The 23,040-nt window shown below is 40.3% G+C and overlaps 1 long non-coding RNA gene across 1 annotated transcript in view; it reads left to right on the top strand.

Annotated features, from left to right (window-relative positions):
• The window catches only part of LOC309610583, a 36,992-nt gene extending 15,779 nt beyond the window's left edge, over positions 1-21,213 (top strand). Inside the window, exons 2-3 of the long non-coding RNA XR_014234056.1 lie at positions 16,712-16,777; positions 17,117-21,213. This is a non-coding gene — a long non-coding RNA (uncharacterized lncRNA). The remainder of the gene's footprint in view (positions 1-16,711; positions 16,778-17,116) is intronic.
• Positions 21,214-23,040: the final 1,827 nt, after the last annotated feature.

Below are 23,040 nucleotides of genomic sequence, written 5' to 3' on the forward strand. Positions count from 1 at the left end.
CTGAAACTAACACAACATTGTAAATCAACTATACTTCAATTTAAAAAAATAATGCAGAGAGATATAGCTAAAAAATGGTTAAAATGGTAAAATTTTATATGTATATTATGCAATTTAAAAAACAAATTTTTAAGGGAGAACCCCAAGGTAGGGCAGAGATCTTCGAACTCTCTTTGAGCATCTAGAAGCCTTAGGAGATGGAAACAACTTAGTATAACAGAAAGAATCTGGTCTTTGGAGCCGCACAGACCTGGGCTCACAGAGAGGACCCACCCTCGCTGGCTGTGACCTTGAGCCAGCTATCAGTGTCCTTGGATCTCAGTTTCCTATAGTTAAGAAACAGATACTAACTACGCAGTAGGGTTTTTGCTAGGATTAAGTAAAATAAGTGTGGGATGTAGAATATACCAACTAAGTTACTCTTAACCCCTAGAGTTTTTTTTTGGTTGCGCGGCTTGTGGGATCTCAGTTCCCCGACCAGGGATTCAAGCCAGTCCACAGCAACGAAAGCCTGGAATCATAACCATTAGGCCACCAGGGAACTCCCACCCCTAGAGCTTTTAAAATCTATTCATGCTCGGACTCGACCACCCTTCTAAGGGCTTGAGAGTGATGCCTCCTGTTGTTCCAAGCAGGCATTCACACCAAGTATTAGTGTGAAGCTCCTTTCTTAATTTAGTGCTTCTGTGTTCTTGCTACTTTTTGCCGTTATCTGCATTGCACTTATCCTGATAGAGAAGCTTGCTGCTCCCATCTCTCCACACCTGCTGGCACTTAACAACACGCCCGGTCTTTTATATTAGTGCTGTGGTCGTTGCCTTTTCAGATTTACTTGTTGTCAAATCCTCTCTTTGCCAATTTAGTGATAATATCATGGAGGCAAGAAAGGAAGGTGTAATCAGCTCTGCAGGAGAAGCAGGATACTCCTGCCTGGGAGTAGCCGCCCTGGACCACTCGCCCAGAATAGCTCGGGGTCTCCATACTTTGGAGTTGCCTGTTTCCCTGTGTTACCAAGGAAAGCAAAGGGTACTTCCATCTCCCCTCCATCCTTCTTGTGACTTAGAAAAATTCCCAGATTTTTTAAAGCATTCTTCCCTGATGATAACAACTTATATTTTCCCATACAGAATGACCACTTTCTCTAAAACCTGCACTCCTTGAGGGTTATTAATTCATCCCTTTAGACATCTTGTAGGTTAGGTGGAACAATTACAACCACGTAACAGATGGCTTCTCAAGAGAAGAAGAAACTGCCCAGGATGGAAGGCTGATCTACTGATTTGTTTAACAGATATTTACTGAGCGCTGTTCTGAGGGCTTGGCCTGTATTGACTGTGTGATCCTCATAGTAACAACATCAACCTCATTTTATAGATGTGAACATGAGTTACGGAGAGGTTAAGTCACTCACTGCATTTGGACACACAAGTAGCAGGTGGCAGAGCAGTCAGATGCTGGACCCACCGGCTTGTTACTACCCAGCCTCACTGGGTGCCCAGCTGGGAATACCAGGGAGACAGCTGGAAGGGCCCCACCTCTCTCTACAGAAATGCACCGAATCCCAGCTGCTACATGAGAGAGAGACTGCCCTTTACCTCCTGCTCCCAAGTCCCAGAAGGAAAACAGAAAGTAAGTGCTTAATATAACTAAATAATGGGACTTCTGACTAAATACCACGCTAAAGAATGATATTCCACTAAAGGGCATGAAAACAGAATTTTAAAATAAGGAGGTAGAATGACTTTATCCCAATGATCTCATCCCCAAGGCGGAAGGACGGTGGAGAAAAAGAGATTGCCACTGCTTAGCTTATTAAACAGTTTCTAGAAAGCAGTATCTGATTACCACTTCCTCTAGTTGTCTTGGTAAGTGAATTCCTGCACAAAGGAAAAAGAGAGAAGGTCATCAAATCCAAATAACTTCAAACCAACTCCTAAAGCAAGCCTGGCAATAACTCTGCTGCCGGAAGCTGAGCCGGGCTCCAGGGAGAGGAGCTCAGCTGGGTACCGCCCAATGGGGGCTGCCGAGGGTCAGCCAATAGCAACACAGGACGTCCAGGAACATTTGCATGTAGGATAAACAATGAATAATGTTTTTTTTTTACAAGTACATCCTTGTTGTTTATCCATTTACATTTAACTCGGAGTTCTCTATTTTTTCTGGTAACTCTATTCACAACACTAAAAGAAGCGTGCATGGTATAATTTCTCCTAGGTGCATTAGCCTTCCTGCCTCGGTATACCCCAGCAGAGCTAAACTTCTTTCACTAAAGAGGAAAATTGTAGTTGAAATGGTGTAGGGAATTTAAACATATCTGATAGAAATCAAATCAGGATACAAGGGGCGTAGAGTGGACTTTATTACGGTTAGTGTTCTTTCTCAGTAGGGGGGGCAAAAAACAAGAGTTGTGCAAAAAACTGCAGGTCTGGGAATGAAGAGAACCGGGGTTCTAGGGGCCCTACCCTCCAGTCAGCTCCCCTGATTCCCACGGCTTCTGTCCTTCCCCTCTAAACTCAGATCCTGGAAGCGCTGAATTTCTTTCACTTGGTGGCAGGCGCTCACTTCGTGGAGGAGACTTGAGGAAGAGGAGTAGAGATGGGAGGATTTGTGCATGTTTGTGCGACTTGCAGGTCGGCAACAAACTATAGCTTAATATTTAAAAGTGCACGTTTATTTAATTAAAATAACCAGATATTTTAGCCATTATATCCATAATATAAGTGCCTGCTGTTTTTGTTAAAAATAAAAATTATACACGTCTGTCACCGAAGAGAGCTGAGAGAAATGCGAGTCAGTCTCGCCCTGCCTCTGGTTAGTTCCCAGCGGCAGGTGTTTTTCCCAACGTCAGATTCTTCACGTTTGACACGCAAAGCTGGAGCAAAGCTGGAATGAAGATCTTCGAGGTCGCTTCCTGTTCTAGAACTCTTTGATGTGACAGTTCCTCAATGGGCTTTTGTTACCTGCAGGAATTTCGTAACTCAGAAGAGGGAATTAACATGGCTACTTAGCTAGTTTCAGCTAAGGAACAGAATAGCTCCAGCTTTACTACTGAATAATCACCATATAAAATGAAAAGGACTGAACCTTAGGCTTTAAAAAAAAAATCCATGTTAAATAATAGTGGCATTCATTCTCCTGCACTAGCTCAACTTGCCTGAGGAGCAGTTGTTAAAAGGCAGTCGCCTCCAGATCCTTGCTCACCAGCCTCCTTTTAAAAGAAAATTAACCCTTTTGAGTCCTCAAATAAGCACAGTCACATTCTAAGTGCGAAAGGAGTAAGAAACGATAATCATAAACTTTCCACCCCTAACTGCCTAAGCAGGTTTGGAGGATTCTGAAATTACTCCTTTGGGGGCCATTTCCCAGGTGTGAAAAGATTTGCACACAATTGCTGTGCTTACTTGATCACTATCAGTAATCACAGTGGGCCCCAAGCTTCCATCGAAAAAGTACTTAGACCTCCAACCGATGACTGTCGTTGGACAAGCGGTAATTCTCTTACGCATATTTATATTTTATATCTTGATTATTTAACTCTAAATATCAAGAAGGTCCATTAGTAGATGGCTGAAATTGGTAGAAATCCTGTAACTCCTGTTTATTTTGAACTATGAGTCTTCGTTGCTGCGCGCAGGCTTTCTCGAGTTGGGACGAACGGGGGCTACTCTTCATCGTGGTGCGTGAGCTTCTCATTGCGGTAGCTTCTCTTGTTGTGGAGCAGGGCTCTAGGCACATGGGCTTCAGTAGTTGTGGCATGTGGGCTCAGTAGTTGTGGCTGGCGGGCTCTAGAGCGCAGGCTCGGTAGTTGTGGCGCACAGGCTTTGTTGCTCTGCGGCATGTGGGATCTTCCCGGACCAGGGCTCGAACCCATGTCCCCTGAATTGGCAGGCAGATTCCTAACCACTGTGCCACCAGGGAAGCCCCATAATGCCTATTTAAATGTGGCCAGGCAGGGACTTCCCTGGTGGTCCAGTGGTTAAGATTCTGTGCTCCCAACGCAGAGGGCCCTGGGTTCAATCCCTGATCAGGGAACTAGATCCCGCATGCCGCAACTAAGATCCCTGTACACAGTAATGAAGATCCCATGTGGCACAACTAAGACCCGGTGCAATCAAATAAATAAATAACTAATTTTTTTAAATGGCCAGGCATAGCCAAATACAGCTGAGTTGTGTATTCAAACTTCTAGAGAATCTAAACTTAAAACTTTTGTTTCAAAATTCCAAATCTTAGAAAAGTATATATTTATGGAGGTATAGTTGGTTTACAACATTGTGTTAGTTTCAGGTATACAGCAAAGTGATTCAGATATATATATCTTTTTCAGATTCTCTTCCATTATAGGTTATTACAAAATGTTGAATATAGTTCCCTGTGCTATACAGTAGGACCTTGTTGTTTATCTATTTTATATATAGCAGTTTGTATCTGCTAATTCCAAACTCCTAATTTATCCCTCCCACCCCCTTTTCCTCTTGGTAACCATAAGTTTGTTTTCTACATCTGTGAGTCTGTTTCTGTTTTGTAAATAATTTCATTTGTATCATTTTTTAAGATTCCACATATAAGTGATATCATATGGTATTTGTCTTTCTCTGTCTGACTTACTTCACTTAGTATGATAATCTCTAAGTCCATCCATGTTGCTGCAAATGGCAATATTTCATTCGTTTTTATGGATGAGTAATATTCCATTGTATATATGTACCACATCTTCTTTATCCATTCCGCTGCCCCTGCACACTTAGGTTGCTTCCACGTCTTGGCTGTTGTAAATGGCACTGCTGTGAACATTGGGGTGCATGTATCTTTTCCAACTAGAGTTTTCGTCTGAAAATTATATTTTTAATAGCACTTTTACGTTATTTATTTATTTATTTTGGCTGTGCCCTGCTCAGTTCCCTGACCAGGGATTGAACCTGGGCCACAGTGGTGAACACACAGAATCCTAACCACTAGACCACCAGGGAACTCCCTTAATAGGACTTTTAAAAGTTACTAAATAGCAAATGAAAGACTTCAAGTTAGAGAAACTGGATTACAGTGGCATTAATAATAATAAAAATATTATGATGATGATTATGTATTATAAAAAAGTTTGAGTCTTAAAGCATCCCTTTCTTCCAGTAACCTGACATACTTAACGATATGCTGTATTCCACTTGTCCTCATGACAATAAGACCTATGGATGGTGGAAACTATTATAAAGGAACAGAGAGACTTTGGGGTCACTCTAGCTACATAGCAGGGCTCAAAACGCCGGGGAAGAACTTCTTTCTCTACTTTCCTTATGAATCAATATGGATAACTAACCAAGATAAATTAGTTCCCAAAGCAGATCTAGGGTAGCTCTCTACCCAGCTTGAATTCAGCAAATAACTGCCAACTCTCCTATATTCTTTTCCAACTCTACCGTGCTTAACATCTGGCTTGGGATAAAAATATCGTTAAAGAGAGTAAGCTCAGCTCTTTCCCCAGGCACTCTGGGCGGAGAAGCGCGTTCTTTGCCTTCCTTCATCTGTCGCCAGGTCTTCCTGTGGAGCCAGGTTTCTGTCTGACCATCCCCGGGTCCCGAGACCACTGCGGCAGTCCTAGCCCTCACCCAGTGTGCTGAGGGGCCCTCCCAGTGCGGGCACCGGCATCTTCCGGCAGAGGCACTCAGGCGCCTGTGACAAGGGGCCAGGCTACTGCAGAGGTTCCCTGCTCTGCCTGCTGCCCGAGTCTCCTAGGGCCACTGCCTCTGGTTAAAGGGTACACAAGAGTTACTGAGACCACTCCAAAAGGTCCTCGAGTGCCAGAGCTTGGGTCCTGGATTTCCTCTGTGCAGTGCCCAGAGCTCAGCCCTTTGCCTCTCAGGCCAGAAACATCAGAAAAATGGTGTCCTTTTGGTTCACTTGATGCAGCCACTTTTCAACACTTCTGTATCACGCGGGGTGTCTCCAAATTCTTCCTTGGCTCACCCTGGGGAAAATCAACCCTTTCCCCCTTTGCCTCTCCCTCCCTCCTTCTCTCCCTCTTTCCTCCCCTGCTTTCCCTTCTGAACTTTTTGTTTCTCTTTCTCTCCTTCTGCCCTGGCTAAACTTCACACGTCAATCTCACTTCCCAAGCCTGGAGCCTGTCAGAAGACCCTTACCTGATTTTCTAGAGCAGCACTATGGAATAGAAATATAATGTGAGGCACGTGTATAATTTAAAATTTTCTAGTAGCTGCATTTAAAGAGAAGTAAAACGAAACAGGTGAAATTAATTTTAATAACATAATTTATTTAACCCAGTATATTCAAAATGGCATCATTTCAATATGTAATCAATATAAAAACAGAGGTATTTTACATTCTTTTTCTTTTTTTTTTTTTAGTTCACCCTTTTATTTTATTTGTCATTTTTTGGCTGCAAGAGGCTTGCGGGATCTTAGTTCCCCCACCCGGGATTGAACCCATGCCCTCTGCAGTGGAAGCACAGAGTCTAACCCACTGGATCACCAGGGAATTCCCTTTTACATCCTTTTTTTCTTATGAAGTTTTTGAAATCCTGTGTATATTTCACACTTACAGCGTATCCTGATTTGGACCTGCCACCTTTCAATGCCCAAAAGCCCTCTGTGGTTGGTGGCTGCCATATTGGACAGTGCACGCATGGGGGCTAATGTGTCTGCCCCAGTGCTGCTGTGGCAGAGATTGATAATTACCTCCCAACATTCACTTTCCCCTTTTAGTTTAATATAGAACGCCAATTTGGGGGTTTTATTTCTCAGACTCCCCTACAGTACAGTATGGCCATGTAATCAAGTTCAGGCCAATGAGATACAATATCCAGTACCGCTAAGACGTCTCCTTATGGGGCAAAAGCATGTATTCTTTGTTAACTCTACCCATGTTGAACATCTGGCTTGAGATTTAAAAAAAAAAAAATTTAAAAAGCGAGGGTAAGCTCAGGTTTCCTCTGGAGCTCTGGGGTGGGGAGAAGGGCGTTCTTGGCCTTCCTTCGTCTGTTGTTATGAGCCTTGGAATGCTGTCATGGAGCTGTCATAGCCCTGGGCTGCAGGCCTGTGGACTCCTGTGTAAGAGAGAAATAAACTTCTGCCTTATTTCAGCTATTGATATTTTGAGCTCTTTCTGGGCCTAATCTTAACTGACGCACTTCTGTAAGGTGGTTTTAGCCGACAACAAAATCAGTCGCAGCAAGTAGCAGAAGCCTGGGAAAATCCTCTGTGGCAATGTCCTCCCCAGGGTCTTATCTTACTGTGGTCCCTCCTCCAGAGATGTTGGAAGGGTCTACACTCACAAAGACCCTTTTGACTTACTGAATAACTTCGAGAAGGGAGTGGTCTCATAGCTGGTTAACAGCCTCATTGAAAAAGAAACAGATTCACTGTATCTCCATCCCTTGAAATGACCTACTTACTGCCCTGTGCTCCAGTCGGTGAAAAAATGTCAGTTACATAGATTAGAGTTTCAGACTATATTTCACTTTCTTTAAGATTTGAAGTTAAAAATTAAAATGTCCTTTTCCTGCTTCATCCCGTGAAACATCATGATGCACAGAGCTGCATCTGCTCTCTCATTCATAATGAAAAGGGTTCCCTTGATCCTTTAGAACATGTCTTTGAATGGGAAAGTGCCCTAAAGGCAATTCAGACCAAAAGAGAAGGAAGATGAGGCCAGGGGGCAGAGGTGCGTGAAATGAGCCTGGGAGGACCCCTGAGTCACCTGGACAATGACCTTTGTGACCAGAAACCCTCCTCTGAGGGGCTGCATCCAAGCTTCACTTTCCATGGGACCAGTGGCTTCTTTCCCTGGCAAAAGAGCTAAAACTCACCAGGCTGCAGCAGGTGCTGGCTGGCTGGTGGTGACCATTAAGAGACCCCACCTTACGTAACTGAAGAAGACATTGATAAAATTTTAAAAATACACTTACCTCAGTCACTTTTGGGAAAAGGTCTGGCAGTTTCTTTATAAACAGCCTACATCTACCCTATGACCCAGCAAGTCCACTCCTAGGTATTTGCCCAAAAGAGTTGAAAACATATGTCCACAGAAAACCTTGTACAAGAATGTTTACAGCAGCTTTATTCATAATAGCCACAAACTGGAAACAGCCCGGTGTCCATCATGATGGGACTCGCTAAACTCTGGTATATTCATTCAATGCATTTCTACTAAGCAGTAAAAAGCAATGAATTACTGATACAATATGGATGCAACTCAAAGAAATCATGCACAGAGAAAGAAGCCTTGCGCAAGTGTTCATGCTGTATGGTTACTTTTATATGAAATTCTAGAACAGGCAAAACTAATGTTTGGTAGAAAAAAATTAGAAACAGCTTTCTGTGGTGGTTAGAGGCAAGAACTGACTGGGAAGGAGCAGGAGATGACATATATTCTGAATCTGTTTTCTGTAATTCAGGTTTATGTATTTGCCAAACATTCAGTGGTGCGCTTAAGATTTGTTCACTTCAATGAAATTTTTTAACTGTGGTAAAATACACATAATATAAAATTTACTATTTTAATCATTTTTAAGCATCTGGTTCAGTGGCATTAAGTACATTCATCTTTTTGTGCAACCAGCACTACTTCCCATCTCCAGAATTTTTTCATCATTCCAAATTGAAACTCTATACCAATTAATAATAACTCCCCATCACCCTCTCCCCCTAGTCCCTGGTAACCACTAATCCACTATTCTTTATGGACTTGACTATTCTATGTCCTTCATGTACGAGGAATCATACAATATTTGTCCTTTTGAGTATGGCTTATTTCACATAACATAATGTTTTCAAAGTTCATCCATGTTGTGGCATATGTCAGAAATTCATTTCTTTTTAAGGCTGAATAATATTTCATTGTATGTAAATACCACATTTTGTATATATATTTATTCAGTGCTGCTGTGAACATTGGTGTACAAATAGCTGTTCAAGTTCCTGCTTTCAACTTTTTGGGTATATATCTAGAAGTGGAATTACTGGATCATACGGTAATTCTGTTTAATTTTTTGAGGAACCTTTTTTTTACAGCAACTACCATTTTACATTCCCACCAGCAATGCACAAGGGTTCCAATTTCTCCACATTACTAACACTTGTTATTTTCTGTTTGCCCTGTTTGTTTTTATAATAGCCATTCTAATAGGTGTGAAGTAGTATCTTATGGTTTTTATTTGCATTTCCCTAATGATTAGTGGTGTTGAGCATCTTTTCATGTGCTTATTGGCCATTTATATGTCTTTTTTGGAGCTCTCTTCATGTCCTTCGCTCAGTTTTTTGTTGTTGTTGAGTTGTAGGTATCCTGTATATAATCTAGATATAAATCTTTTATCAGAAATATGATTTGCAAGTATTTTATCTTATTCTATGGGTTGCCTTTTTACTCTTGATAGTGTCCTTTGATACACAGAGTTTTTAATTTTGATGAAGTCCAATTTATGTTTTTTCTTTTGTTGCTTGAACTTTTGGTGTCATATCCAAGAAATCATTGTCAAATCCAGTTTCATGAAGATTTATCCCTAATTTTTCCTCAGAGTGTTATACTTTTAGCTCTTAAATTTAGATCTTTGATCCATTTTGACTTTTTGTTTTTGTATATGGTGTCGGATAAGGGTCCAACTTCATTCTTTTGCATGTGGATATCAGTGTGCCCAGAACCATTTGTTGAAAAACTATCCTTTCTTCACTGAATGGTTTTGGCACCCTTGTTGAAAATCATTTGACCATATATTTGAGGGTTTATGTCTGGGCTCTCTATTTTATTCCATTGGTCTGTATGCCATTACCACACTGTCCTGATTATTGTAGCTTTGTAGTAAGTTTTGAAATCAGAAAGTGGGATTCCTCTAACTTTGATCTTCTTTTCAAGATTGTTTTGGTTATTCAGGATCCCTTGCAACTCCATATCAATTTTAGGATGAACTTTTCTATTTTTTTCAAAAAATATTACTGATTTTGAAAGGAATGGCATTGAATCTATAAATTGCTTAGGGTACTATTATCATCTTAACAATATTAATCTTCCAATCCATGAACACAAGGTGTTTTTCCATTTTTCTGTTTTTTTCTTGAATTTGTTTCAGCAATAATTTGTAGTTTTTAGTTTTATAAGTCCTTTGCCTCTTTGGTTGAGTTTATTCCTGAGTACTTTATTGTTTTTGATGTTATGATAAATGGAATTGTTTCCTTAATTTCTTTTTTAGCTTGTCTATTATTAGTGTATAGAAATGCAACAGATTTTTGTGTGTTGATTTCATATCCTGCAATTTTACTGAATTTATTTATTAGTTCTAACAATATTTTTGTGGACTCTTTAGGGATTTCTACATATAAGGTCATATAATCTGTGAACAGAGATAATTTTACTTCTTCCTTTCCAATTGGAATGACTTTTATTTCTATTTCTTATCTAATTGTTCTGTCTAGGACTTCAAATATTATGTTAAGTAGAAATGGCAAAGGCAGCATCCTTGTCTTGTTCCTGATTTGAGGGTATTCATTGAGAGTTTAACAAAAAAACCATAAAAATATTTTGAACTCTACTTAATGATATACATGCTGAAGTGTTTAGCGATGAAGTTACTGATGCTTGCAACTTACTTTGAAATTAGTCGAAACATAAAATGGACTGATGGATGGATAAATATGTGACAAAGCAAATACAGTAAAATGTCAACAGTAGAGTTCCAGGTCGTGGGTATATGGGTGTTCATTGTGCAAGTCTTTCTCCTTTTCTCTAGTTTTGAAATTTTTCACAATAAAATGTGAGTCAAATTTTAGAGATAAAGTTTTCCCACTTTTTACTGTGAAAAATTTACCTCTGAAATGTATGAATTAAAAAGTCAAGATGCTACTATGAAAGTAGAACTTGAGTACTGTGACTACTTGCCCACCTAACAGCCATTGCTCTCCTTCTCTTTCTTCCTGACAAAACCTGACTCCCAAGAGAGGCTGAAACTGCTGAGATAGCTTTCTAGCCTCCACTGCAGCTTGGAATGTCCATGGAATCCAGCTCTGGCCAATGAGATCTGAGAAGAATTCTGCCAGGGGTAGAGTCTCTTCTTCATAAGATTTTTTTCTGGAGTGAAAAAAAACAGAATCATAAACAAGACTCCCTCACCCCTCGGGCTTTGCTGTGCATTCTGCCTTTGACCTTGGTAATGGGAGGCCATGATACCTGGCACTTCAGCAGGCATCTTGAGACCATGAGGTTTTCTCTAACCTGGGGAGACAAGCCAACAGGATGATGGAATGAATCATGGAAAGAGCCTGGGTCCTCAAAGGCATCACTTAGTTGTTGAACCAAGCCTGCAACTTCCTACTTCCAGGTTCATGTTATGTGGAATAACTGAATACCTTTAATTAAAGTTGTTGATAGTTCAGTATTTAATTTGCAACTAAACACATTCTAAAGGATACAACTTTAAAAAATATAGTAGCTAAGTTCATCTTAGTTTCTTAGATTAGAATAAACTAGTTTCCTGTCTAATGCAGAAACTCCTCCAAGAACTTGTCTGACAGGTAGTGTTAGAATCAGCTGCATAAACACTTCCAGGGAGAAAAAGATCGCTATTTCCTGGGCACTTACTGAACTCCTCTGATTGTTATAGGGCTCTTCTAATATGTTAAACCAAAATAAACCTCATTACTACTTTCACCCTTGGATTCCTAGGAACAATCCACAACAAGCTACCTCCTTCACATTCCAAATATCTGAAAATGGCTCCTATATATTCCCTTTGTATCATTGCTTAAGGATATAACATTCTTAGTTTCTTTACCATTTCCTATAAGACATTGCTTTTTAAATATTTTGACATCCTGTTCACCATCAAGTTTACACTAGCTTTTTGTTTTTAAATAGACCCCAGATGAGTCTAGCTAGAACATGAGAGACTAAGGCTACTTAGCTTAATCTAGGAATGTTATCAAACATCTAAATCATGCTTTTGCTTCTGCAATCTGGCCAGTTCTCTTCACTCCTGTATTCATGAAATAGGTACTTCTTAACCTAAATGCAATTTTTCTAGTTAAAATTCTTCTTATGGTTTTAAGTCATGTTCTAGCCCCTGCAGTCTTTGTGAACCTTGCTCTGTTATTCATCATATAAGCTATCCCTCCCAGATTTTTGACACCAGTTTATGAAATAAGCATGTCTGATAGCTCTTCACCAAATTTAACATTCAAATATAAAACAATAACCCCAAGGTACATCACCAGAAATTTATCTCCTGTTTTTTTTGTTGTTGTTGTTGTTTTTGGTTTTTTTTTTTGGCCGCACGGCTTGCAGGATCTTAGTTCCCCCACCAGGGGTGGAACCCATGCCCCATGCAGTAGAACAGAGTCCTAGCCACTGGACCATCAGGAAATTCCCTATTTCCAGGTTGATGTAATCAATTAATATTCTTTGGGTCCTGTTGTTCAATCAGCTGAAATAGTATAGAGGGTCATCAGCTGAGCATAATTAATGCTGAAAACAACCACTTAAAGCAAAATCATCTAAAACAGAAAAAAAAAAAAACATTAAATCTTGAAAATAATGTTTTCTTGGAATTGATCTTAAAAAATAAAACCAAAAATTTTGCAAATGAATTTATTTTACTTCAGAGTTAACAAATTTTCAGTTATGACTGCAATCATGCATCAATTCTGAGAATGAAAAAAAGAACGGATCAATTCTGTTATTTTTTAGGAGTGGGTGGATTTTCTGACAAAACTGTATGATAGCAAGATGTGACAGCCTTCGTTTTACTTTTGACATTCAGATGACAATCATAAAGACTTATTTCTGAAAAAATATTAGAAGGCTTTAATAATTTTCCGAAGGTCCTTACTTTCCCTTTTATATTGAAATAATTCACTTCTGTGGTCCTTTGATGTCTACATGAGTTTTTTTCTTCCTCAACTAGTCTGACTCTTCCAGATCCTCCATTGTTTTTTATTTTGGGTTTCATTCAAGCAATTCTGTGAAATCCTACTTCTTTGCAAGATTTATAATTCCAGTTTGCAATTGACTTGAATTCCTGCAAATAAGATAGCTATTAACATGGATTCTGGATCCAGCTCATCCTGGTTGAAATCCTGCTCATTCACTCACTTGACCTGGAGCCTCAATTTCCTCATCTGTATAATGGATTCATAATAATATTTGCCTTATAGAGTTTTAATGAGTATTGAGTGAGTTCATATAGGTAAAGCACATAAAACAGTGTCTGGCACATAGTAAGCATTCAATACCGTAGTACGTATTTTTATTCTTATATTGTACAAGAAAATCAGCCAGCCATCAACAGACAAAGAAATTGATGCCTTAGGCTGAGACAGATGCTGGTATAAAGTGATTTCATGAGCTGAATTGTGTCCCCCAGACTTCATATGTCGAAGTCCTAAACCCTTGTACCTCAGATTATGACTATCTTTGGAGCTAGGGGCTTTTTTTTTTTTTAATATTTACTTGCTTTTAATAAAATTTTTATTGGCGTATAGTTGATTTACAATGTTGTGTTAGTTTCAGGTGTACAGCAAAGTGAATCAGTTATACATATACATATATCCACTTTTTTTTTTTTTTAAGATTCTTTTCCCATGTAGGCCATTACAGAGTATTGAGCAGAGTTCCCTGTGCTATACAGCAGGTTATTATTAGTTATCTATTTTATATACAGTAGTGTGTATATATCAATCTGGAGACAGAGGTTTTAAAAAGACCCTTCTGGGAAGTTAAAAAGAAGTCATTAGGGTGGGGTCTAATCCAATATGACTGGTGTCCTTATAAGAAGAGAAAATTAGGACACAGATACACGGAGAAAAGATCATGTGAAGACACGGGGAGAAGACAGCCAGCCTCCAGGCAAGGAAAGAGCCTCAGAAGAAACCAACTCTGTTGACACCTTGACCTTGTACTCCCAGCCTCCAGAGCTGTGAGAAAATATCTTTCTGTTGTTCAGACACCCAGTCCGTGGTGTTTTGTTATGGGAGGCCTAGCAAACTTCCACAAGTGGAGAGGAATATCTGAGTGCGACTATCTTACTTTAAAAAGTCATTAGTGGGGGCTTCCCTGGTGGCACAGTGGTTGAGAATCTGCCTGCCAATGCAGGGGACACGGGTTCGAGCCCTGGTCTGGGAAGATCCCACATGCCGCGGAGCAACTAGACCCGTGAGCCACAACTACTGAGCCTGCGCGTCTGGAGCCTGTGCTCTGCAGCAAGAGAGGCCCGCGCACCGCGATGAAGAGCGGCCCCCACTCACCGCGACTAGAGAAAGCCCTCGCACAGAAACGAAGACCCAACACAGCCACAAATTAAAAAAAAAAAAAAAAAAAGTCATTAGTTTTAAAAGGTTCATTATGTATTTCTGTTATGGTCATTTTCCTTCCCTTGTGCCCTTTCACTGAGGTTTCATATGATGAATGCTGGAATCTGGAGCACCCTGGAATCACAATCCACATTTCTCTGTGGTCCACAAGGATGTCATGAGAGACTTCTGGCAAATGTTTTGCTAAAACACCACTTCTGACTATGATTTCTTCTTATTCCTCTAGTCAAGTGCTACAGAATGGAAACAAGGTTGTTAGGGGCGAGCTCAGATTTCAGGGAATGCAGGAGAGGGCCTGGCCGTCACCACTTTCTTCAATAAACACACACAAAGCCCCTTTCATCATCCATTCTGGGGCTCTGCTGAGGCTCCGCATTAAACTTAACCAGTGTGCGGACCCCTAAGTCACCTTTCCTGTTGTGCTGGAAAATCTGGAACTCATTTGACCATCTCCAGTCTTTGCCGTCTCTCCGTTCCCCTGACCCCTCCCTTTCGGATAGTCCTGTGATCACATCTGCAAGTTCTTTCAGGGCCCTGGGGTGTCATTTATCTAAACTAACAGTCCTGCCCTCATTGTAAGCAGCTAGATGCTCCCTTTGCGTCTGTCTTGGTTTGAAGATCGTTCTGCTTGAGAGAGAAGACAAAAGCGTTATCACTTGTGCTGTTTTATCATACACACTGCAGTTTTTTTCATTTACATTGATCATTTTTCTTTTTTGTCTTTCCTGGTTCTGTCAGTGCAAACTTTTATTCACTGTCACAAATATCCTTTATACTGCAAAAATCTCATCAAGTAGATATCAGTTTAACTCGAGATATACTATCCAGAGCTGCAATGATTCCCCTGCGGACTATAAGATCCATTGATATGATACAGTAATTTGTATTATTATAAATATACTCAGGAATTTCAAATGTAGTTCTATCTTTCCCCTACACCTTTAAGTCTTGAACTAATCTGGAGTCTTTGTCATATATTACAAACAAAACTTTTAAAAATGTAAGTATTCGAAGTAATGAATGTCATGTACTAGGTCATACCATGTTGTTCATCATTAAATGATGCCAGTTTAGGAAGGTATGTACTTCTTTCCCTCCATGCATCTTGCACAGTGAACATGCTTCCACGCTGGTCTTACCTAGACCCCTTCCAATGGTTCATCTATCAGATCCCCTAGATATCAGAGGCGGCCTGCAAAACTATACACATTGGCCCCCTCCAGGACCGAGCCAACGGAAAACCTGCACTGCCCACCTGAGCCCCAGCTCCTCGGGGGATAGAGTCCTGCTAGCTGGCACTGACGCTGAGGGCTCCTCTGCTACCTGAAGTGCCTCTCCCCTCAAATGGAAGAAGTTGTGCATGTTCTCCAGTAAATTTTCCCATATGGCTGTGGCGCCTCGGGCTCACTGCAAGGAAGGGGGGAACGCGGAGCAGGCTAAAAGGAGAGAGACCCTTTTGTCCCTGCTTCAACTTGAGGAGATTCATTGCTTTTTTGTATATTTGGCCTCCTCGTAAGATTTTGTTTCAAGAAGGCCTTCAAGATAGTTTGTAGTAATAGGCAGCTCTGGAGGCTGTTCACATCTGCCCCTCCTAAAGGTTCCTAGGTTTAGAGAAAAAAAATATACGATATCCAATTACATTTGAATTTCAGACAAACAACAAAAAAATCTTTAGTATAAGTATATGCCACATATCACATGGGGTATACTTACACAACAAAAACCCTTTTTAGTACAAGTGTGACCCATATATTGTACGGGACATACTCATATTAAAGAATGATTGGTTGTTTATCTGAAATTCAAATTTAACTGTGCCCTGTAGTTTATCTGGCGGTCCAGGCCTACTCCCAATGAGCCGACAGTGTACACACTGTATAACTGACCCCTCTGCGGGGATTGGCCCTTTTGCCTTTAGCAGCAATTCTTCCCTCTTCAGACCTCAGTTCGTTGGGCTGTGTCCCTCAGGCCCAGCCCAACGGTCGCGTGAGGACAGCCCAGCTCCAGAACTCACTGACCCAGCTCACATTGAGGTTGATAATCAGAATGAAAGACTCCCTTGTAGGCTGACCAGTCAGGGCAGACTTTCACGTGTATTGATCACTAGAAATGACTACACATCAACACTTGCATTTCTCAGTTGGGGAACAAAACCGAAAGGGGTTTCCACCATAAATGGTCTTGGCCGAGACTGGTCTACAGCTGGTTGGTATTAGGGGTTGGCGGGTGGTGAGGGCTGGTAAAATACCTGAGGTGGGAGTGGCCTCAGGTTGAGGGAAGAAGGGAATGTGTTCTGCCATAGCTGTGGATGAAAGGAAGGATCTAAAAAGTGGCCTGAAGAAGAATGTTGTCTAAGATACCAAAGACCTTGTGCTTCTAATAGTTGTCATCTTTTCTCGGCACAGGGTGACAGAAAGAGCAAGGGGAGTCAGAGTCAGGGCTTAGAGTTACCCCAGGATCTGCTGAGCCAGGTACGTAACCTCTCTGACCTTCCTCTCCTACGTGATAGGATGCTTGTGCCTGTCTTGCTGGGTTTTTGTGGGAATTAAATGAAATACCACTTAAAGTTGGGTTTCTGTCCATTTCCTTCTCCCCTTTCCAAAATTAAATTATTTTCTCTGCTCTAAACAAAACAAAACAAAAATGATTATGGTTTGGAGAGAATAAAGTGAAGAGGAAAAAAAATCTAGAAATATTAACATGAAAGAAAATTATATAATTTAATTTGAAAATATTCCGGTTAGGCAGGAAAACATGGGGAGATTTCTGTTTAAAGACAGAACACACACATTCACTGCTTCTCCTTCCAGAAACACCACCAAAATCATGGCCAAGGGACAAACGAAAGCCATGAACCAGCAGAACAAAGAGAACAGGAGCGAAGATGACAGCAACAACATTTTGGAAGGCAGAAAGCAGAAGACAGCGTGGTGAACTGACTTAGCCCTCCACAGAAAGAAGCCTGCTTTTCTGGAAAGAGCACCAGACAGCTGGGAAAGTGGCAGCACTGGTCTAAGTAAAGGAGAGCATGGGGACAGAAGCATCACATCCTGAAAAATAAGAGTTATTATTCTGAGATGGTGACCAGAATAGAGGCCTGAGTCCAAGTCTTTTAACCTCTCTGCACTCAGTTTCCTCACCTATAAAATATAAATTATGGACCCTAATGTCCTGGATTGATTGCAAGGAGTAAATATGGCCAGGTGTGTGTAAAGGTTTTGTAAATTTAAAACACCATAGAAATGTAAGGAATTTATTAAGTGCATGAGGCAAAATGCAGCATAAGAAAACTAGCTACCAATAAACAGCTGGCTCTTTGATCTTGTTTGCAGCCCCTCAGAAAACTTGAACCTAAAATCACTGCCATGCAGAGATGCCAGACCTAGTCCTTATGGAAAATAAAACATTGCTTCCTCTCACAGGGCACTAAGCTACTCCTATGAATGTTCGTGGAGTTTGAAGCCAAGCTAGCGTTTCATGGTGTGTGCTGGGTACATGCCCAGAGTGTGCCGTCAGATGTGTCCTGAGGTGCCTCCTAGGCCATCTTGCCTAAATAACACACAAAAATGGCCAAGTCTGGGGTATAGTTAACAACATTGTATGAATTTCAATTGTCTGATTTTGATAATACACTATGGTCATGTAAGATGTTACCACTGGGGGAAGCTGGGTGAAGGGTACCCAGGAATTCACTGCACTATTTTTGTGACATCTTGTGAGTTTAAGATTAATTTTTTTAAAAAAGTTTAAAGATAAAAGTATCCAGACCCAACTAATGCCCCAAATGAAAGAGAACCCAAACTACATCTGGAATGTTAGAGGGGTGTGAATCCTACAAGAACACTGGATTGTACTGCAAGGAACTGCAGTATCAACACCCTTACAAGCTGCTTGTTCTTGCAAAGAAGGAATGGTCTTTCACCAGAGCCTTTTTCCCCCAACCATTTGCTCAGTATCTCCCCTCAAACTACTAATTTATGTCTGCCATTAAGAAAAATTACCAGGTACATTCATCTACCTTGAAGAAGGAAATGAGTAGCGTCATTTTGCTTACTTTCCAATAACAAAGTAGGAAATCAGAAGTCCCTGGGTAATGTGAAAAAAAACCCAACTTTATTTTACTTACGAGATGCCAAGGAACTTCCCCGGTGGTCCAGTGGTTAAGACCGCGCCTTCCAATGCAGGGGGTGCAGGTTTGATCCTTGGTCGGGGAACTAAGATCCCACATGCCCTGCAGCCAAAAAACCAAAACATAAGACAGAAGCAATATGGTAACAAATTCAATAAAGACTTAAAAAAAAAAAAAAAAAAAGAGAGAGATGCCAAGACTCCTTGTGCCCCTGGGCATGGTGGGTGGAGGAGTTTCCTGCATGCAAAGTCACTAATGCAAGATGCATTAGCCCTTAGCTTTAGAAGTTCCACATTTCTTGGCACCAAAGGGTCATGAATAATCCTCTCCACTCCCCTTGACTATTGGAGGCCTTTCAAAATATTTCTTAGCCCTCATCCCTCCTGTACTTTGATCTTGTCAGGGAGAATGCAAGATATCAAGTTGTTTATACCCTAGACTAGCTTCAGTGTGTCTCCAATGTCAGTGTACAGTAGAATCACCTGTAAAAATACAGATTCTTAGGTCACACGTCCGGAAATTCTGACTCCATAGATGTGGGCTGGAGCAAATTATCTCCAATATTGACAATTGACAATATTGACTATAAGTCACACTGTGAAAATCACTGGCAGAGGGTAGGTACTTGCCTATAAAAGATAAAGAAAATGGCTGATTACATACAAGACTGAATTAAAAGACAATATGAAAATCAAAGGGTTTGCAATGAGCATTGAATCGTTAAGAAATGAGAATGTGACCATGGTTCATTGACTCACATTTTAGATTTAATATTCCTTGCAGTGATTAATCATTTAAGATTAAAAATTTTGAATGGCTCAGTTATTTTCACTTGTGAGATAGGGCATCAGTTTTGTTATTTCAATCAGCCTAATTGAGACAAAATGAAGAATTCCTTAGTGGGTTTTTTTTCCCCCTTAGTGGGAAGTATTTGCATCTAAAGTGCACAGATTGAGTTCTTTTTAAAGTATCAACGAGTAGAAGAATAGAAATGGGTTAATGTACAGACTTGCTTAGTCCACATAGGTTGTGATTATTAAGGCAAGTTCAAGGAGCAAAATTGCATTTTAAAGGTTTTTTTTTTTTTATTGCTCCAACCCAGTTTATATTTCCCTTCCTGGACGGCATTCATCTTAGCATCTCATTTACCTTCCAACTTGGCCATTTATCAGTTTTTCAAGCACAAGACTTTTATCCTCAGCAGGACTGTGAGTTCTGGGCAGAGCAAAATCATACCATCCTCCCACATGCTTTGCATACAGTAACTGTTCAATAAGTATTTGTTGTTTGAATCCATGAATAAATAAATGTAGATGAGCAGTCAGTCAAACCACCTTCACCAAATAAAACAGCTTGGAAGCGGAAGGAATGTATCCTAGAAAGAGAACTGAATTTAGAATCAGCCGAACCAGTCTCTGCTTCCTCCATCTGTAATCTGTGATCCAATAGAAGTATAATCCCTATCAAATTACCAATGACATTTTTCTTAGAACTAGAGCAAAAAAATTTTTAATTTGTATGGAAACACACTAGAAATATAGTGCAAGTTACTAACACAGGCTGCCTATGTAATTTAAAAATTTTAATAGCTCTACTTTTAAAAGTAAAAATAGACAGGTAAAATAAATTTTAATAATATATTTTATCTTACCCAATGTGTCTAAAATATCATTCATCATATAATCAATATCAACTATTACTGATATATTTTACGTTCTTTTTTTTTCTTATTGGTTTTGAATCTGATGTGTATTTTACACCTGTAGCACATCTCAGTTTGGACCTGCCACTGTTCAAGTGCTCGTGGGGCTGGTCACCATCGTGGTGGAGAACACAGCTCCAGAGGCGTGTTAACTATGATAAAGCCTGGATTTCTTAATTGGGAAAATTGGAATAGTACCCCCGTCATACAGCCTCTGTGAGGATTAACTGAAACAATGGGGTGTGAAGATGTATGGTGGCGTGTAACACAAAGACTAATTTCTTTCTATGCTACACATCCACTGAGCAGAGTGGGGATTCTTTTTTTTAAGATTTTTTTTTTTTTAATTGAAGGATAGCTGATTTACAATGTTGTGTTAGTTTCAGGTGTATAGCAAGGTGGTTCAGTTTATATATATATATATATATATATATATAAATACATATATATAATACATGTATGTTCTTTTTCAGATTCTTTTCCATTATAGGTTATTACAAGATATTCAATATAGTTCCTTGTGCTATACAGTAGGTCCTTGTTGTTTACCTATTTTATACATAGTAGTGTGCATCTGTTAATCCCAAACTCATAATTTATTCTTCCCTCCACCTTTCCCCTTTGGTAACCCCAAGTTTGTTTTCCATGACTGTGAGTCTGTTTCTGTTTTTTAACAGAAGTTGAAGGACTTCCCTGGTGGTCCAGTGGTTAAGATTCCGTGCTCCCAATGCAGGGGGCCCGGGTTCGATCCCTGGTCAAGGAACTAGACCTCTCATGCTGCAACTAAAGAGCCTGTATGCCACAACTAAAGATCCTGCATGTGGCAACAAAGATCCCGTGTGCCACAACTAAGACCTGGTGCAGCCAAAAAAAAAAAAGTTGAGTTCATTTGTATCATTTTTTTTTAGATTCCACATATAATTGATATCATATGGTATTTGTCTTTGTCTGGCTTACTTCACTTAGTACGATAATCTCTAGGTCCACCCATGTTGCTGCAAATGGCATTATTTCATTCTTTTTCAAGGATGAGTAATATTCCATCGTATATGAGTAATATTCCATTATATATATATATATATATATATATATATATATATACATATATATACATATACACACACATACCACATGTTTATCCGTTCATCTGTCGATGGACACTTCAGTTGCTTCCATGCCTTGGCTATTGTAAATAGTGCAGCTATGAACATTGGGGTTCATGTATCTTTTTGAATTATGGTTTTCTCCAGATATGCCCAGGAGTGGGTTTGCTGGATCATATGGTAACTCTATTTTTAGTTTTTTAAGGAACCTCCTTACTGTTCTTCATAGTGGCTGCACCTATTTACATTCAGGGTGGGGATTCTTAAAATTTCTATTATGTCCTTTTACATTTGGGGGGGGCAAAGTAAGTTATGTAGCCACACCTAAACTTTAGTGGGAGTGAAGAATTGCAGTCCTACTGTGCATCTGATAGGTGGAGAGCAGGAAATACTTGATGAACATCATGAAGGACTAAATGAGAACAACTACTCTAATAAGCATTTTTACTAACTTTCTGAAGAACTCAGTTCTGTAGTCCATTCTACCCACCAGAGATAGCATTTTAAGCAGGGTTTTCTCCCATGATTGTGTAGGGGGCTAAGGGCGGGGGAACCACATCAGACACCTGAGGGTCTTAATACTGTTGTGCCTTTGCAAATGCTGATCCTACCTGGAACAGTCCTCATGGGTCCAGAGTCAAGTCAAATGCAACTTGCTTTGCTGGTTCTGTAGATCGATCTCTCCCAGGTGCAGGCACTGTTCACTGCTGGGATACGGCAGTGAACAAGCAGATCAAATTGCTGCCCTCATGGACCTCATTTTCCTGATTTCCTCTACAGAATGAGGTCCTTCCCTCCTAAGTGGCTCACTTTTATTAAGCCGACTGCAGGACAGCCACTTGCTGAGATGTCTGATAAAAGAAATTTTCACATATTGAGATACAGGGAAGTCATTCTGGCTTATGCATGAGTTAACTTGAATTTTATGCTAACTAAAATAGCCTGTGGCCTATCATATGTGCATTGTACATCTGCTTTAATTATTTAAGAAAAGGGCACATTGATCAGAAGTCAAGAATGTCCATGTTAAAAATAAAGATTAAATGCCCCTCTTCCTGGGACACCAATGCTGGTACCCCTTTGATGATAAGACTCCATTCGCAGGTGCCAAGGCCATGCTGACTTGCTGTGTATGTGCCGGTCTGTTCTTTTTTTTGTAACACTGAAGAAATGTAACCCTGAATTGTTTAATGTTCCTTCTTCTTCCAAGACATAAAACTGTGCTGAAAACCCTGCTTCCCTGGAGCCGCTTCTCAGCATAATCTGGGAAGACAGCTTCCGGGCTAGCCCTTAGTTTGGCTCAAATAAAACTGTTTTCTAGTCCTATTATAGATAGTTTATTTATCGTTTTCATTGACACGTCCCTCTCCCTCTCTTCCGTGGAGCAGTCTCAGAGTTACTCATCTTTAGCACTAGCCTCTTTCCATGCACAGAGCTTGAAGACAAGGTTGTTAAAAAGTCAGCCTCTGAAACAAAACTTCCTAAGTCAACTCATAAGTTTGGTGTAAGAGCAACTCCCCTGGGAGGAGCCTGCTGATCGGTAGCCTCTGAATCAAGGGCTGATGACCAGGATATATTATAAAATAGATACATGATTGATAGAAACGGGGCTGCAGAGTGAGCGCTGAGAACCACACACACGTGAGAAAGCCATTGCATCTGACAGGCTTAGAGATGCAGAACGTAGGGTGGAACAGGTTTGTCATCTGTGAAATGGGAGTGATACCTACCTGTTGGGCTGTGGGAACTAAATGAGAGAATCATTGTAAAGGACGGCGCCTGGTACTGGTGAAACCCTGG

The sequence above is a fragment of the Balaenoptera borealis genome, assembly GCF_965194805.1.
Source record: "Balaenoptera borealis genome assembly, chromosome: 14".
In the NCBI taxonomy this organism is placed as follows: domain Eukaryota; kingdom Metazoa; phylum Chordata; class Mammalia; order Artiodactyla; family Balaenopteridae; genus Balaenoptera; species Balaenoptera borealis.